At 24.4% G+C, this 19,148-nt stretch overlaps 1 protein-coding gene and 4 long non-coding RNA genes across 10 annotated transcripts in view; 4 read left to right on the top strand and 1 right to left on the bottom strand.

Annotated features, from left to right (window-relative positions):
- Positions 1–4,621, bottom strand: part of LOC123273005 — a 29,401-nt gene extending 24,780 nt beyond the window's left edge. The window contains exon 1 of the long non-coding RNA XR_006511215.1: positions 4,540–4,621. This is a non-coding gene — a long non-coding RNA (uncharacterized LOC123273005). The remainder of the gene's footprint in view (positions 1–4,539) is intronic.
- On the top strand, positions 1,572–2,440 carry LOC123273000. Its single transcript, XR_006511209.1, has 3 exons — positions 1,572–1,749; positions 1,964–2,167; positions 2,276–2,440. It is a non-coding gene; the product is annotated as an uncharacterized LOC123273000 (long non-coding RNA).
- LOC123273003 lies at positions 2,949–3,630 on the top strand. The gene is made up of 2 exons (XR_006511212.1): positions 2,949–3,418; positions 3,499–3,630. It is a non-coding gene; the product is annotated as an uncharacterized LOC123273003 (long non-coding RNA).
- Positions 4,622–4,893: 272 nt separating the features above from the next.
- LOC123272999 lies at positions 4,894–5,325 on the top strand. The gene is made up of 2 exons (XR_006511208.1): positions 4,894–5,130; positions 5,207–5,325. It is a non-coding gene; the product is annotated as an uncharacterized LOC123272999 (long non-coding RNA).
- Positions 5,326–6,621: 1,296 nt separating this feature from the next.
- The window catches only part of LOC123272974 (alpha-protein kinase 1), a 63,402-nt gene continuing 50,875 nt past the window's right edge, over positions 6,622–19,148 (top strand). For 2 of the 6 annotated variants that reach the window (XM_044740026.1, XM_044740030.1), the window contains exons 1-3: positions 7,328–7,690; positions 8,897–9,312; positions 9,502–9,869. The gene's annotated coding sequence lies outside the window, so the exon portion shown is untranslated. Of the gene's footprint in view, positions 7,098–7,326; positions 7,691–8,896; positions 9,313–9,501; positions 9,870–19,148 lie in introns of those variants that run through there. The other 4 variants (XM_044740027.1, XM_044740031.1, XM_044740033.1 and 1 more) reach the window with 4 other exon arrangements.

A 19,148-nucleotide genomic window follows, 5' to 3' on the forward strand; every position in this document is an offset into this window, starting at 1 on the left:
TCTGTAATAGCATTCGAGATATTGCAAAAACAAAATTGAAAAACTGGAAAAATCGCGAAATTTTGAATTTGCATATCTTTTGAAAAAAATTTTTTTATTTTTTTTCCTTTGGCAGAACTTCGTTTTATGATAAAAGAAAACTTCTGACCAAAATTCATCCAAATCGAAAGGGGTCGATTCCAACTATTGGTCGATTTGACATGGAATGACCCATATAAATTAAAGTTTTTTTTCATGCCTACTGGTCAAGTGACTAGTGAACCTTAAAATAATAAGGTAAAAGCCCCAATAGATGATCATGTACCAGTATATGATCACTCCATGTATTTGTATACCTATATTTATGAATATAGATATACAAATACATGGAGTGATTATATATTGGTACATGATCATATATTGGGGCTTTTACCTTAATATTAGCTGTCTAGTTCTTTTACTTACTGTATGTGTGGCTTATATACGTGACTGAATAAAGTAGTCAGTACTTGTCTTGGATAGCTTAACTGGTAGAGCCCTTGGCGCGTAACCGAGAGATCTGGGTTCGATTCCCAGTCTGGGCTGTCTGATTATTTTTTCAATTACGGAAAAATCCCCACTGAGTAGGTCCCCCCCTTTCCCCTATCTGTTCTTTCCCAACTCCCTTAAAAAATTTGCTTTAATATGGCTGGGATATTAGACTATTTAAAAATAATATTTTATAATATTTTTACTAGTTAAAAATAATATTTTATAATTATCAAAGTAATAAATTATTTTTAATCAAATAAATAAATTAATATTTTATTATTGCCTGATAAAAATGTAATAAGTTGTTTTTTTTTTTTTTTTCTAATTTGTCTAAGGACTTTGACTACTCAACAGGTCATACATATCAATACTATTCTGTACATTACATTACTCCGTTGGCCGATGGAGGCTCAATTTAAACTGTCTCTTATAATAATGTAGATTATAGTATATTACATACCTAGGCCAGTAAAATAAGAAAAGTCTCAGATCACATGTAATTGTTGGCCGAGGCGAAGCCGAGGTTGACAAACATGTGATCTGAGGCCTTCTTATTTACTGGCCAAGGTGTGTATACTATTTTTCTGCTCGACGCAGCCGGAATGTGGCAGCTTTGTTTAGCGCAGCGGCCAGAAAGTTGCCACTTTCCGGCCGGAGGGCAGAAAAGAAATTTTTTTTTTTTAATTCAATTTCTGTTATAATACTAAAATTAGCCGACGTTTTTAATTTTTTGATTTTTTTTTTAAATTAAATAATAAAAAAATATTTTTTAAAAAATTGCACTGCCAATTTTTAAAGTTTTTTACAAGTAAAAATTTTTTTTAATTTTTTTGTAATCATTTTTTCAATAAAAAAAAATTCTAAAAATTTTTAGATGCCAGCTAACTTTATTTTATTAAAAATTGCAATTACCGTTTTTCAAGTTTTTTACAAAAATGAAATTTTTTTTGTAATAATTTTTTCAATAAAAAGAAATTCTAAAAATTTTTATATTTCTGTTTACTATAACTTTATCAAGAAAATTTTTTTCTATAAAATTATATCATTTTATCTCAATATATAATTTTTTTATATAAAATCAGCCGATAAATTCAAATGTAACGTTCATTGTGTACTCTCCCGGCATAACCTATAACAGCTGACTTGGAAAAATATTTTCCATAATTCAGAACGTGTCAACACAGCCGAGTGGTTGTTTTATTTTTATGTTATTTATTCGAATTAAGATTTTACTAGCAGGTAAAGTAAAAATTTTAACTTTTTAATAATATCATAACACTCAGTGTAAGTAATTTTATAAATAAAAATATAGTTGTAAACTAATTTTAAAGTGTAACATCTGTTGTTTATAAAATTTAGTGAGTAAAACTTAAATTGCGTCTTATTTTCTTATGCAAATATTGACTGTGTGTTTTTAAAATTTATTAAATAATAAAATGTATTTCTATTTCAGAAAATATCAATTTAAAAACAGTTAATCAAGTGCAATAAAAAGACCAAGGACTACAAATAATTCAAATGGATCAAAAATACCGGTTTGTTACAGTTACAGGATTAATAGATCAAAATAACTGTTCTGTCAAAGGACTTAATGATCAGGAACGTTACCAGGATCTTTCACATTTAGATTTTTCTTCCTTCAACGACCATTATCATCGTAATTTTCTTTTTTTTTTAAACATATTGCATACTTAATAATTTTATAAATCTTTAAATTTTTTTAATAATTAAATTTTAAAGTGAAATTTTTTTATTTTTTTTCCAGATAGCATGATTGAAGTAATGAACCACTTAGGAAGTCTTGGATACAAAATAGTTTCTCAACATTCTAATAAGGATAATACCCAAACAATTTGGTTACAAAAAGAATTAAAAAATTCGGGATAACTATAACTTATTAAAGTATTTTTATATTTTTTGAGAAGAAAAAGTATTTTTTTAACTTGTAACTTTTTATGTAAAATATTTTTAGTGATTTTAAAAAATATTTATCTCAAATAATTATGTTTTAAATTTATAAAATATTTTCTTATTTTTAGAACTCTTATTTGGATAAATGAAGTTTAAAAATTTATAAATTAAATTAATTAAGTAATTTAATGACGATTACACGTCTGAGAATATGATACTGAAGTTAGCTGCTAGCTGTTCATTTGAAAAATTTTTTTAACAAATCAATTACAATAAAAAAAATGTTTCTAAAAATTTTCACTTATAATTTTTATTAATTTTTACATGTGGAATATTTTAATTAAATTTTTTTTATAATAATTTAATTGCCATAAAATCCTAAAAAATTTTTAATGTCTGTCAACTTCAGTGTCATCTAAGAATTACAATTTAATAAATAATAAAAATAGAAGCTTTATTATAACTTATGTTTAATTTTTTTTATAAAAAAATACATGTTTATAAAATTATGCAAAATGCATGAAATTGTATTTCTATTTTTATATTTTATTTTTTCTGTTTAAAAGTTTATAAATTGATCAAAATTACATTAAAACTTTTATAAGGTTTTGCAAATGGTAACTTTATGAAGTATGAAACTTAAGTGCATAACTAAATATACTATAAAATCTTGAAAACCAATCACAATTGTTGACTGACTTATCTTTCAAACGCCATTTTTTTTTACTAATAAATTATCTATATAAAAACTGATACGGCTAAGAGGATTCTCTTCCATTGCAATACAGTGAAAAATAATTTTGATTAATCAAAATGTCAGATTCAATTGTCAATAATGATCCAAATCATAGTATTGTTATTTTGGGAAGAGTTACTGGTAAATATTGCACATTACTTGGAATTAATGACCAAGTTAAAAACTATTTATTTCTGAAATACAGCGAACCAGTAATTCAGTGTAACCGATATGAGGAAGAATCAGAAATATCAATTAAAGGTAAAAAATGTTTTAAACAAAAAAAAAATATTTTTTAAAATAATTAATTACAATTTAAAAATAAATTTTTTTTTTTTTAGATTTACCAATGACTGTCATAAACCATTTAGCGAAACTGAATTATCACATCGCTTTTATATCTGGCTCTCCTGTTCCCAATCACCATTTAAGATTTATATATTCAAATAAATTAATTTCAAAAATTTCTTAAATACATTGCATTAATTTATTTTTACAAGATTTGATAATTGAAATAAATTAAATTAATTCATTTTATTAAAATTTGAAAGTCAAAAAACTACGAAGTAGTCATTAAGTAATTAATTGAATATAATTTATTCCATCATTTTATAAGAACTAACAAGAAAAAAAAAAGATAGAGCAAAATTGGAATAAATCTTAAAATTTCAATTCTAAATTTTTTTTTAATGAAAATTAATTTAGCAGATATTTGATAATTTCAATAATTTTTTTAACAAATAAATTATGGCAAATAAAAATTATAAAAAAAAAATTGACATTTAGAAATTTTAGTAAATTGAAAATGCAATTTTTTGAAAGTAATTTTTTTTTAACACATTTGTTTGTTAAAGAAAATAAAAAAATTGTGAAATTTAATATCATTTTTTTTTATGGGGAATTAAATATGAAAATTAAGTTAGCCGACATCTAAAAATTTTTAGAATTTTTTTTACGGAAAAAATGATTACAAAAAAATAAAAAAAATTTTCATTTGTAAAAAACTTGAAAAACAATACGTGAAATTTTTTTTAAATATTTTTTAGTTCTAATTTAATAATTTAAAAACAAATTAAAAAATTAAAAACGTCGGCTAACTTTCGTATTATAATTAAATATAAAAATTAAATTAGCCGACATTTGAAAATTTTTATAATTTATCTTATTGAAAAATAATTTTTAAAAAATTTAAATAAAAATTTTCACATGTAGAAAATTTTAAAAATTATCTGTGGAATTTTAAAAAAATAGTTTTTTAGTTCTAATTTTTTATTAATAAAAAAAATCAAAAATATTTGAGTGTCGGCTAATTTAATTTTCATTAATTAAATGTGTGTTATTGAATTGTTGTATGACTGCAAGTAGCAAAATTCGTTAGACACCTGTAGACGTCATATCGAAAATTTTAAATAATCCAATAGAATAATATTCTGTCCATTCTCACGTTGGTAATTGTTGAATAATACCTATTATATATATATATATATATATATATATATATATATATATATATATCTAGTTGTTATGCCAACCGACGAGACTATATATGTATGTCTCATTTCTATGAAAATAACGGAAACAGTACGTCAAATTTTTTATTGACAAACTGAAAGTTCTTCAATGACTAATGAAATAATTTTATGTTTCATTTATTTATCAACTGCGAAGAATTAAGTATCATAGAATTTTTCAACTAGCTAATAGATAAATTTTCTTTAAACTTTTTAAGAATTAAAAAAAAATAAATTTATTTATTTTAGCATCGACTAGAGTTTCAAAAAAAACAACTTAAAGTAAAATAGTAAAAAAGGAATTTCGTACTAAAATGTCTAGATACTTAGTTTTACACGGAGCACTCTCGTTCAACGATAGCTATATTTACGGACATGATGACCATGTTGGTTCGCTTTTGAAACAAACTTTCAAGAAATCTCCTGGAATTTTCCGGAACAAGCATTGTTTGGGCCTAAAAGGTAATTTCATAGTTAAATTTTTTATTTAAATAAAATTATATATTAATTACAATTATTTTATTAATTATCATTTCAGAGCACCCAGTAATACTTTTGAATTATTTGAGTTCTTTGAATTTCCGTATTGTGAGTCAGTCCAGCCCAGGCGACCGAGCTGACCAAGTAATTTGGACATTGACAAGAGAATAATCACAAGAAAAAATGACAGCAGACATTTGAAAATTTTTTTATTTTTCTTAAAAATTAAATTAAGTATAGAAAATTATTTTAAAAAATCTCACTTATAATTTTTTAAAACTTCTAAAGATAGGATTTTTTTAAAATAAATTTTTCTTGCTATAATTTATTTATTAAAAAAAATTCTAAAAATTATCAGATGTCTCTAAATTTCAAATCAAAAAAATAAGTACCTTATTACTCAGGTGTAACGTGTTTTTAAATCACGCACAGAATTGAAAAAAAAAAATCTATTTTATAAAATATTTTAATTACACAATTTATTTTTAAGCATAAAAATTATTTAAAATATTTATAGAAGTCTGTGTATTAATACTAAAGTTAGCCGACATTTATAATTTTTTAATTTTGCTTAAATTATTAAAATAAAACTAAAAAATATTTTTAAAAAAATTTCATTTATAGTTTTTGAAGTTTTTAACAAAAGAAAAAAATTTTTTTTTATTTTTTTGTAATAATTCTTTAATAAAAAAAATCATAAAAATTTTTAGATGTCGGCTAACTTTATTTTCATGAAGTCTGTGTATTAATACTAAAGTTAGCCGACGTTTTTAATTTTTTGATTTTGCTTGAACTATTAAATTAAAACTAAAAAATATTTTTTTTTTTAATTTCACTTACCGTTTTTTAAATTTTTTAAAAATGAAATTAAAAAGAATTCATTTTTGTAATAATTTTTTTAATAGCAAAATATTTATTTTTTAATTATACTTACCGTTTTTTAAATTTTTTAAAAATGAAAAAAAAATTTTTTTGTAACAATTTTTTACATAAAAAAAAATTTCAAAAATTTTTTTAGATGTCGGCTACCTTAACTTTCATAGTATGTTTTTAAATATTTAAATTAAATAATTTATTACTTGTTTATAAAAGCACAAAAATGTTTTTTATGTTTGATATTTAGAATATCACTTGCTGCCATTATTATATCAAAATAGACGTTTATTATATTTGTGTAAAAAAAAAATAAATGAATTGACATAAACAAAAAAAAAAAAAAAAACGAAATAATTTATTTGAATTACCCGGTAAATTTTACTATCATGAATATAAATCGTAAATCATTGTACAGTTCCGTATAAAATCGTAAGCTTACGGTCCGTCTCGAGAAGAATCGGGTTTTATCCTAAAAGGATACGGAGACCAGCACGTAAATGGGAACAGCCCGTGAATCCGTCTCTGTTTTGTCCATGATAAACCGTTTGCGCCACCTCTCGGGTTATTACATTTGCCGTACATGTAATGGTTAAACCCTCGCGGTTGGTTGCATTAGTCAGTTTGTTTCGTGTATGCTCACGAGAGTTGTTGGCACTTGTTTAATGTCGCCGGGCCTATCGCCACTACAAAGTTCATAATTATCCATTATCCCCACCTGAAACATAAAAAACATTATATTTATTAAATAATAATAAAAATTAAGTGTCTTTAATAATAATATTTGACAGAAGGATTATTTTAAATACAGTCAATCGTTATTCCATGGCCATCTCTTCCACATACAAGTGACAATCGCAAGAAATGTAACCGTGTCGTGACGTCACACAGCTAATCAAGTGCACACACGTACACCAATACATTTTTAAACCAAGTGAGAGACAGTGCGCGCGCGCATACGCATGTATATTTAATACACATATATGTATGTATAAAATTAGAAGAAAAGGAGCAAAATTTATTAAATAAAATATTTAATATATTTTATCGGCTGTGAAAGAGGCTGTTTTTTATGTGTAATTATTATTATTATATTTTTACATATTTTATTTTATTCAATACTCTAATTTTTAAATTAATTGACATTTTTTTATTTTTCTGATTTTAAATTATTTTAAAAATTTATTTTATATTTAATTCATTTTAATTTACACCATCTGATGGTTATTTTTTTTTTTAAGATAATTAACTTGATTAGACGTAATTTTTATTTAGTGGGAAAAAAGCAAAAATTTCATGGCCATATTTAGTTAATTTTTTTGCAGTAAGAAAAAAAAACAAAAATAAATAAATAATAAGTGTAAACTTGATACTTGTGCTAAGGGTAACTACTCTTACTACGTCTTTGATTGCTACCGTTTCTGTTGCTGCTGGTAGTTGATGCTGATATGAAAGAGTGAGTGAACATCTCGTGGCGCCCCGCGGTGTTTTTCGACGAGAAACTGTCCATAACCTACGCGAACCGGCAAAAAGGAGAGACGTCTGTTTCGTTAGCCGTCGTGCAAATGCTTATCGCGAATTTTAACCAACGAGTGACTAATTATTTTAGTGCTCACAATAACTACTACGACACTTTTAAATTTTCTTGTTTATCCGTAAGAACATCAAGGTATATATTTTCATTTTATTATTTGTGTCTATTTATTTTACCCACACGAATACGTTCATATACAAGTACTTGGATGTTTGTTCAATCTATATATGAAGGATTAATGGAGATGTAAATGGACGCATTAAAAAATGTTTTTTTTATCCTCAATCAGAACGCTATTCATGTTTTAATTTTTTCTTTGTACGCTTATTTTAGTCATCAACTTGAGAAAAAATTCAAAATTTTCATTAGTCATATTTTCTTCAGAATTTTTAAACATTATCTTTTTAATTGTTTTCAATTACTGATTTTTTGGGTGATAAAAAAATTCCTTTGAGGTTAAATCACATAGAGATTAAAAAAATTTAATTTTTATGGATTCTTTACTCGCCATTAGTTACTAATTATCCACTAATAAGTGATAAAATCTATCAAATGTCCGTAATGTGAGTATGAATGTTACCCGACAGCCCAATGTATGTTTTTTTTTCAGTGTTATATACTTAAACTATTGATTATTTTTACTGTAAATATTTTATACAGTTATTAAAAGTTATATGGCCATGTAAATTATTATTGAAGGGCACTTTGGTAATAATTTTTTTAAAATAAATGTATGTTTTCTCTTCTTTTACTGTAAACAAGTTTAATTTATTTACATCTCTCTGAAATAAACATGTTACAGTTACTCCATTTTTGGATTATCAAAGATTAGATAAAATTACGTCTTTATTTAATTTATTTAATCATAACACTTGATTAGATATTAAATGATATTAATTAATTCATATTTTTGCATAATTTTTAATGAAAATTCAGTTAGCCGAGATTTAAAAATTTTTTTTCATTAAAAAAAAATTTTCATTTGTAAAAAACTTGAGAAACTATAAGTGCAATTTTAAAAAAATATTTTTTTGTTTTAATTTAATTATTAAAAAAAAATCAAAAAATTAAAAACGTCGGCTAACTTTAGTAATGAAAATAAAGTTAACCGACATAAAAAAATTTTTGTGATTTTTTTTATTAAAGAATTATTAAAAAAAAAATTTTTCATTTGTTAAAAATTTCAAAAACTATAAGTGCAATTTTTTAGTTATAATTTAATAAATTAAGCAAAATAAAAAAATCAAAAATGTCGACTAACTTTATTATTATACTTTAGTATTGTTAATTTTTAAGTTATTTTTTATTAACTCATAATATTAATAAAATTATTTATTTCAGATAATCTTGGGTGAAGGATTGTAATTAATAAAACTTATTGACTGGAAGTGAAAAATAAGTGTCAAGATATTTTATACCAATGGATCAACAAGATACTATTCCAAACGGATGGAAATATAAACCCATAAATTGGCATCCTGATACTGGTCCTACTAAATAAATCACAAATATAATTAAGTGGATTAAAAGTAATTATAATAAGCAAATTTAAAAAAATATAAAGGACATAAATTGAAAAGGATAGAAAAATAAGTGACATAAAGAGAATACAAATTTCAGTGGTTACCAGTCGTTAAAAGTGACGGGTCTTTTTAATTATTTGTACCTGTCCGTCACGTCAATGCCACCGCCACTGCTGTCTTTGTTCCCGCATATTTCAAGATTTATAGATTTACTTTGCGAATTTACTCAATAAAGTAAGTAGGGTTTTTTTTTTTTTTTTTTTTTTTTTTTTTGTTTGTTGATTTGTAATAACAGATATTTATATTTACTTTTTGTTTATAAGATAAATAGATAGTAGTGCTGGTGTTTAAATGTAAAAGCCTCACCCAGCAGTTTTAATAGTTTTTTATTTTTTTTTTTAATTTAATTTAATCTGTAAACAGTAGTCTTCCACGAAGTGTGGAATAACTTCCAGTGAATCAAGTGATGGTTAATGATCTCTTCCTCCTTACTTGTGTGATGGTGCCCGGAATTTAAATGGATTATTACAGTAATAACATTGATTGGATAACTGTGGAAATTCGTGCTAGTGTTGAAACAAATAGTGACTCGTGAGTGTTAAAATATATATAAATTGTCTGAATATAAAGTGAAATTTTTATTGTCAGAATTAAGTTTTTAAATTATTGAACAATTGTTTTTAAAATTATTCAAAAACGGAGGGACATTCGAGAAAAGGATCTCATGTAGCTCTCATTCCTACTAATGAAAGGAAGAGACAACAAACTGTTTTTCCAGCTGAAAATGCGGGGTAAATATAATTTTATTTTTCTTACTAATGATATTCATTAATTTTATTATGATAGCGTATAAAAAAAAAATAAAACACTTTTTAGTAGATTTTATAAAAATCTAACTATTGCAGCCGTCCTCATGGCGCAACTTTTAAAAAATTTAGCCATTTTCTGACACAGTTTGTCGAGCTGAGTCAGAAAATGTAGTTCAAAAGTTTATATATTTATGTATTTATACATATATATGGGTGATTCTCTGTAAGGACGTCTTAAATCTGTACAAAATTGTCCGATCAAATTATTTTTGATTTTATTAGAAAAAAAAAATTAACAATGACTACAAAACTATTAGCTTAATCGTAATAAATAAACAGCTGATTTAATTTTTGCTTTTTTTGATATTTGTGTATCTTTTGCCTTATAACATGACAGGGGACTGTTTTTTTTTTTTATCAAATTGAGAAAAATCAAGCAAACTATTTCAATGCATTCAACTTTTCAAGTTCTCAATGAATGTTTACATTAATTAGAATAATATTAAGACTTGTGGATCCAATTTTATAAATAAATTATAAATAAAAAAAAAGCCATTCGGCAGCCGAAATGGAAGTAGATTTCATGATGAATAGAATTAAAAACTACTAGGATTGAATACAAAAAAAAAATTAATAACGTTCAATAAAGAATGAGAAGAATTATTGTACTTCAGTACTTTTCAGTCAGTTTTGTATAGACAAAACGACTGCAAGAGTAAAATTTCTTAAAAATGATTCTAAGATAGATATTTTTTGCTTTAGAAAAAAATGTGAGCACATAAATTAAATCTTAATTTCTCAGCTTTCAGATGCATTTAACAGAAATCGAATAACTCGACGCGTTCAAAAGTTATTTGAAGGAGAAGTAGTGAAAGTATCAAATTTTTGAAATTTTTAAATTTTTAAATGCTGTAATTTCTAAACTATTTGACCGATTAAGCTCATATTTGAACTTGACCTTCCTAATAGTCAATAGAATAAGCATGTTGAGTTTCATTGAGATCCCTTAAGAATTGTTGACGCTATCGTCGTGACAAGCCGCGTTATATCGTATATATATATATATATATATATATATATATATATATATATATATATATATATATATATATTTTTTTTTTTTTTTTTTTTTTTAACCATATGTATTTTCTGACTCAGTTCGTCAAGTTAGGTCGAAATATAGCAAATTTTATGAAAAGTTACGTCATGAGGACAAATACAATAGTTAGATTTTTATGAAATTTACTAATAGTTGCCAGGAGACTGAGTTTTAAAGTGGCCCAGACACATATTTCCAGCACAAACGGTGCTTTGACACTAAATAAAATGCCGATAAAGCGCTAACAGCCCTATGGTTATTAACTCAAGGCTAGTTAGATCCTTATAAACCTTACAAAAGGTAAAATAACACGCTGGATTTTTTTTTTGGCTTTGAACTTCTGGCAGGGGACTGTTCTTAAAATGCCTGGGACAAACTTTGGTTTAATGAATTTAATTAAACAAATTAATTTTCGGTACTTTTTGTTGAAGAAGATTTTTAGTTAACTAATTAAGTTTATAAACATTATGGGCCAAATTATATATTATGGACGAATAACTTAAAATTTAATGTTAAAGTTTTAATTTTGGGAATGGGACAGCCCAAGGGACTGTTATTTCGGTGGTTTACGAATTTATAGCAAAAAAACCAAAACTAATTTCATTTTAGTTTTTAATGCTCCAAATATAAATATTTTTTTACTTTTGTAATAAATTTTTTTTAGTAACAAAATAACAATTTTTCTAATAAAAAAATGCCTGGGACAGCAAAAAACATCCTTATAAAGAATCACCCATATATTTATACGATATAACACGGTTTGTCAGCACGATAGCGTTTTCAATTTATAATTGATTCTTCTCAAACTCAACATGCTTTATCTATCGATCAAGACCATGGTTAAGTTCGAAGATGAGCTTAATCGGGTGAGTAATTTGAAAATTACAGGATTTTTCAATTTTGAAAATCGTAAAAATTGCTGTTTTTACTACTTCAACTTGGTATAATTACTGGACTAAACAAGATATTAAAATTCGATAAAATGCATCGTAAAGCTCTTTTAATAAGCTTCCATTTTCACTACTCAGAAGTGGTGATAGCCTCAATATTACTCTTTTTAGAGTTCATTTAATGAAACAGTTTTACTGTTGCAGCCATTTTAGAATTATTGTTTGTATCATATCTTAATCATGATGTAAATTCAATAATTACGATATTGATCAATCTTTCGTGTAATGTTTTCGGGTAGGTCGTCAGTAAATATGTTACAAATTAGTTTTAAATATTGTTTTCTTCAATTAAAATTTTATCCGGTTTCAAAATTCTGATTAACTTAGAAACTGTTGTTCCTAAGCAGTTGCTTAAAATTTGGATATTTATAATACAAATCTTATAATCTTTGCAATTGTTTGATAAATATTTGAGAAACTTTTTCTTCACAAGATAATTTTTTTTCCAAAATTTGTTCTAAATACACGGAAAAAAGTTAACTGTAATATTCACTTGGATTCCGGTTAATTTTTATAGTTTCAAACAGTAAAGCAGACATCAGGGTTTCAAAAATATAAATATTACAGAACTTAATGTAGACAGTATAAAAGCCACAATTTATAATTTAATATCCAAAATAAGTGATTAGTAGCTGTCTCTATAGTAAATAACGACTCTTTCATCTTAAAAAATTACAGTTTCAAATAGTAAAAATTGCCATTTCAATATATAGTCCATATTATGAGGAGAAGAGGAATTCAGATGAAAGAGAAGGGGGTCTCACTCTGGGAGAATTTAACATTTGAAACAGTAAAAATTATACTTTTAAAATTTACATTTTACCAGTCCAAGCAAGTCAATAATTACAGTTTGATTTTTAGCGTTGCGTTTAAAATTTACCATTTTACTTTGTAAATATTGAAGTTGCTTGTATTAGAAATTTACTAACTTTATTTTATACTTTTTACATATCATAAGATCATTTTTTAGGTACCAAATGATAAATATCAAAGTCTGAATTCTTAATTATTATACTTAAACATTTTAGACATTTACATAATGAATATTACTGTTTGAAATAGTATTTTCTTCCATATAAAGAGTAAACTGTAACGTTTAAATGGTAAATATTATAAAGTGAATATTAAAATCACGATTTTACTGTTTGAAATGGTAATTTTTAGCAGTTGATCATTACTTATTATAAATCGACTGTTATTTATTACATTTTACTTTTTTCCGTGTAGTAAATAACGACTCTTTCATCTTAAAAAATTACAGTTTCAAACAGTAAAAATTGCCATTTCAATATATAGTCGATATTATGAGGAGAAGGGGAACTCAGATGAAAGAGAAGGGGGTCTCACTCTTGGAGAATTTAACATTTCAAACAGTAAAAAATAATACTTTTAAAATATACATTTTATCAGTCCAAGCAAGTCAATAATTACAGTTTGATTTTTAGCGTTGCGTTTAAAATTTATCATTTTACTTTGTAAATATGGACGTTGCTTGTATTAGAAATTTACTAACTTTATTTTATACTTTTTACATATCATAAGATCATTTTTTAGGTACCAAATGATAAATATCAAAGTCTGAATTCTTAATTATTATACTTAAACATTTTAGACATTTACATAATGAATATTACTGTTTGAAATAGTATTTTCTTCCATGTAAAGAGTAAATTGTAACGTTTAAATGGTAAATATTATAAAGTGAATAGTAAAATCACGATTTTACTGTTTGAAATGGTAATTTTTAGCAGTTGATCATTACTTATTATAAATCGACTGTTATTTATTACAGTTTACTTTTTTCCGTGTAGTTTTAAATTTTTTATTGAATTTTGTTTTTAATTCATTAATTAAGTTATACATCATTAATATTTATATTATTTTATAAAAGATCAATTTTCTTTATTTGAAAAATCTACTTCCATTTCGGCTGCCGAATGGCTTTTTTTAAATCGTCTGTGATAAAGTAAACTATTAAATGATCGATGCTACCAGCTGGTGTACTTAGACCCTTGTGATTGCACCATCTCAGGCAAATGCGAGACAGGATGCAAGGTACTAAATCAAACTGAGCTTTAGAATTAGGTACAAAAATAGGGATAAATTTTATTTGAAATATTTATTTGGTACTTGAACAGAGTAGAAAAATTATACTGCAATAAACCATTTCGTAAAATATGATTTAAAATTATCTTGTATTTTTATTGATTTTCATATCAAAATTCGATAATTATATTAATGGTCAATTCTAATTAATTTCAAATAAAATAAACCATAAAAAAATTTTATTAGCATTATAATTAACAATACGAACATAATATTGTATTAAAATCAACGCGTATTAATGATTTAGCCTAATTAGTAATTAAAATCGTTAATAATCGCTGATAAGTATCTATAATAGTATCTATAAGTATCTATAATAGATAAAATTTTTCATTGTTTAAGGAAGTTAAAAAATTTTATTACTACAGTATTCATGTTTTACTTATTAAGTACTATTTCATGTTTTTAATAATAAAAATTAAATTAATGGCTGTTTAATTTATAATTCATTAGTTTGTATGAAATTTTTTTTTATTTTATAGCTTTTTAATAACTTCTCTGCGAAACAAAAAAAATAAATTTTAATGTAGAACGCAAGTTAGCTTTTTATCATTTAAGTATAAATTTAACTGAAAAGAAAAAATGTAAATATTGTCATCATTAGATTAGTTTATTTTCTGACAATCTTATTTATTTAAAATAAAAAGTGACGTGCGTAACAATTAAAATCGTTAAGTAAAGACTGCTATAATTATTGCAGAAAAAAAAAAGAAAAAAAAAATTCAAACCAGCTGATTTCTACCCATGTAAATCTCAATGCCCTAGAGATCACAAGGTGTGCTGGAGGTAAAGAGAACCTTGGCCTGGATCTGGATTTTTCAATTTATTTGTTACAGTGTCATTGCTAATCAGTAGTTTATTTAGTGTAAAAAATACCATTTTTAAACAATTAATTTTTTAGTAAAATTTTATAAATTAAAAATTTTTAAATGTATAAAAAAAATGGTTGAATATTTAAATAATTTAATTTGATAGTCTATATACATTAAATAACATTTGTCAGAAAATATTTTTGAACTATGACAAGAAAATATTGCTAAAATAAATAAAAAAAATCGTTTTTTGTTTAAGCTCATTATATTCCTGGCTGATGATTTGTTTGTTTTCATATTTATTTTAGTAGATTTTTTTTATTTACTGCTAAAAATGAGGCTGTTATATCCTGCAACACACTAATTTAAATTAAAAAAGACTAATAAGAAAATACAATAAAGATGTGACGATTAATGCTGAAGAAAGTTGAATAAGTAATGGCCAATGACTGACGGATGATCGACCGACTGACAACCAAACCGGTGAATATGTGATGCATATATATTTATATACAGATAATATAAATATATAGATGTACATATAAGAGATATTCGTCAGCTGAATGCGACGTTGCCGTTTTATGCGTTTGCAATCCAAGTAGTTTGCGAGTGTTGTGAGTAGTATAACGTATCAGCATGGGTAGAATGATGTGACGAGAAGTTGAGTTGTTGCGATCGAACGAGTTAAGTTGCGACTCTGAGTTGTGAGTTAACTTAAGAGTTTAGTGTGAAAGAGAGAATCCACAATATAACACAAGAACAAACTCTTAACTTCCATTCGTCGATCTCTGCCGGCGGAAAAATAGCATAGCCATAGTATATATTATATAGCGTAACTCACTCTTTGCCTTGGCTTTCTTTCCATTCGGTTCTGTTCGCTTTACCGCGAGTGTTTGACCGCGTTCCATCCCCAATACATCCACACAATATAAAGATATAATGCTTATTCTGTTTTCGAAGTAAAACATTATTATGTTAAACAACTTTTAATTTTAGTGCTTATTTTAGTTTTTTATTTTTCACTAAAAAAATTTTTAATTGTTCTGTTGCACTGTTTACAATATTTCATCCCCTAAAAATGATTTTTAGAATTTTTTTTTGGGATAATTACACATTTTTTTTATTAAAATTCATCAAAAATACAATAATTGAAAAAAAATTTTTTTTCTTTTTAAAATTATCAATTATTCAATGAAAAAAAATTCTTTTTTTAAAAAATATAAAATTGTTATTACAGCTTTTGAATTTTAAAATTTTGTCATTGAAAAGGGAAAATATTATTTGTACAGTTACATTCATTGCAACAAGTTAAGATATTTTCACCGTAATGTCTTTAAGATTTGAAGTTCGTACGCTGAATATGTAAATAGTTTAAAAGTACCGCAATAAACTGCAACTATAAGAAACTCAAAAGTTTATTATTATACAAATATAAAGGTGAGGGTTCACAGCCCGGAAACATTTTTTAAACTTTGTTAAATTTACACAGAAAAAAGAAAACTCGAAAAATTACAGTATAAAATGTAAAATCGGTCCCGTCGTAATCAAAACGAAAAATTACAGTTTGAAATAACACTTTTCTAAATTCAATTTTTTAATTTAATATTCAGAGCTTTCAATGTAAATATTACATTCTGTAATGTAATTCTTATAAAATCTGTAATAATTACAATCTGAAACTGTAATTTTTCGAGTTTTCTTTTTTTCGTGTAGTATCTGAATTTTTGTGATTACTCTATTTGACTAATGACAGAAATAAAAGAAAATTTTTTTCTGTATCAAAAATAAATATTTATTATTACTTTAAAATATCTTAAAAAAACCGGAAAAAATTTTTAATTTTAAAGTTTCAGGCCTTATCAGAAAAATTGAATTTACAAAACTAAATAATAAATATAGAGAGCTATAAGATAACCATCAATTATCAACACTTCAGTTGAAATTTGGAACTTATTTTCTGTTTATTGAAAGTGCGTATTTCTGTTTCAATAAAATAAAAGAAAGAAGTAATTTTATTGGTCGGTTTAAACAACTTTTATAATTAAATGCTATTAATTTAAGGCTGGGAATTTGTTGATAATTTCTCTGAAAAATCTAAAAAAGTCAGACAATTTAATTTCAAACAATTTGAGATCATCATAAATATAATTCAAATCCGAAAAAAATTGATTGAATTAATTTTTAATAATTTCATCTTTTTAATTTGAGTAGAAAAATTCTTAAACTAAAAAATTTTACTTAATTAAAAAATTTTTCGTCTTGATTCAAGTTAATTTTTTTTTTTTTTTTTTTCAGCAAAGAATTTTTTTTTTTTTAAAGGATTAAGATCGATAAAAATTTTACCGTAAAAAAATGGCAAGTTAAACTGTTGCTAATAAATTTTCATTATTATCTAATCTGTTTAATTTAGACGGACCATCTCAATATAAAGAAAGAAATCGAAATAATAAAATTATCGAGAGTTAATTACAATAATAAGTATCTTACGTCAACTGAAAATGATACATAAGAATTTTTACAGTGTAATAGCTGTACGTAACTCTATTACACGTGCTCATTATACGCACCTGCGTAACTCGATGGCAGACGATGGTAATAATGTTACATTGGTTATAGGCGACTCGTTACATTCGATTAGTTACATCCATGAGATAAGATAGTTTTACCGATTATTTATTATTTACACTTTGTTATGCATCCACTTTTCTCAACAGATTTACAGTACTAAATTATTCGACAGTTAACTTCACCACGTTGTTAATATAATTAATTAACTAAGACTATTGAGCATACAATTTAGAATTGTCTTGATTGTCCTATAAAAATTAATGAAAGTTATTTCACAAATTAAGTGGGATACAAGAATTTTTAATTAAACCTTTAATAATGAAATCCGTTGGGAATGTGAATGAAAATATTTTCGACTGGCGGTATGTTATGAAATAATTGTTGATTTATAATTTTATACATCAAAGAATAAGTAAATAAAAAAAATTGGGTTAAATAAAAATTACTTTTTTTTATAAATTTGTTTAAAAAGTAACGTATCTTTATTTCTTATCATTTGTCATTTAAAATTATAAACGCTTCATGTTTATCAAAAAAAAAAAATAATATTTTTAATAACTCTCAATCTATAATATTTTTTTATATTTAAATTTAACAGTTGACCATTTTTTAAATTAAAAAATAATTTATTACAAAAAAAAAAATTTCACTCAAATTTTTGAAATTTTTTATGGAAATTCATTTTGTAGAAAAAAATTATAAAAATTTAAGTTGTCAAAAATATTGTAAAATTTTAAAATTGAATAAAAATTTTTATTTTAATTGTTTTTTCAGATTAATTCAAAATTTTTTATTCTGATAAATAATTAAATTTAAAAATTTTAAAATCGATTTTTTTTTTATTTTGAATTAATTAATTTTTTTAAAAAATAATAATCAACAAAATTAATTTGTCAAAATTCAACAGGTAGTTTCAGCATTAATTTATTAATTTTTTTGCCCTTTATAGAATTAAATTACTGCATTATTTTCCAAATAATAAAATAAAATTACATTCTTCAATATTTTTTATCTTCAACTCGCTTCTTGAAGTCAATCTTTTTATAAAATAAATTACATAATTTGAAGTTTAAAAAACCCCAACAACTTAAAAAAGTTTCCTCAATTTAAAATTATGAAACAAAATTTAGTAAACTTACAAAAAATAGTTGTTTAATCGTCAGTAAATTAAATTATATTAAATTCAAAAGCAGACAGAAATTCATTATTGCGTTAGAAATAAAACTGAAAAATGTACCGTAATGATTAAAAAATACTCTTAAATCGACTGTATCAGTCACTACAATGTATACCAATAACATTACAATCTATTGAAATACATTAAGACAGTAAGCTCGATTATGTAATTGATAATCATGTATATTGAAATTAAAAAGTAAATAACAGTAACGGCAACTACCGCATACACAAGGATGAAAAAAACGTTAAGTACAGAGGTGAATTGGTGTACACGTCCCATGAAAATGTAGTTGCTCAGAACATAAGGAAAAAAAAAAATAACCCGGCAACACAAGTACAAGTAAAAGAGGTTGAGTTCCATATACACCAAGTATATCGAGAGTAGTAGCAGATGTTACGCTTGGTCAATTGTGAATCATGATTGTGGAATACAGAATGCAAACACGCGCAAAGGACCACAACGCAAATTATTGTGTTATGTTATGTGGAAGTTTTAAAAATAAGAAAAAAAAATAATATAATAAAACATAATATGGTAAAAAAAAAA

Source organism: Cotesia glomerata, linkage group LG10 (genome assembly GCF_020080835.1).
Source record: "Cotesia glomerata isolate CgM1 linkage group LG10, MPM_Cglom_v2.3, whole genome shotgun sequence".
NCBI classification, from domain to species: domain Eukaryota; kingdom Metazoa; phylum Arthropoda; class Insecta; order Hymenoptera; family Braconidae; genus Cotesia; species Cotesia glomerata.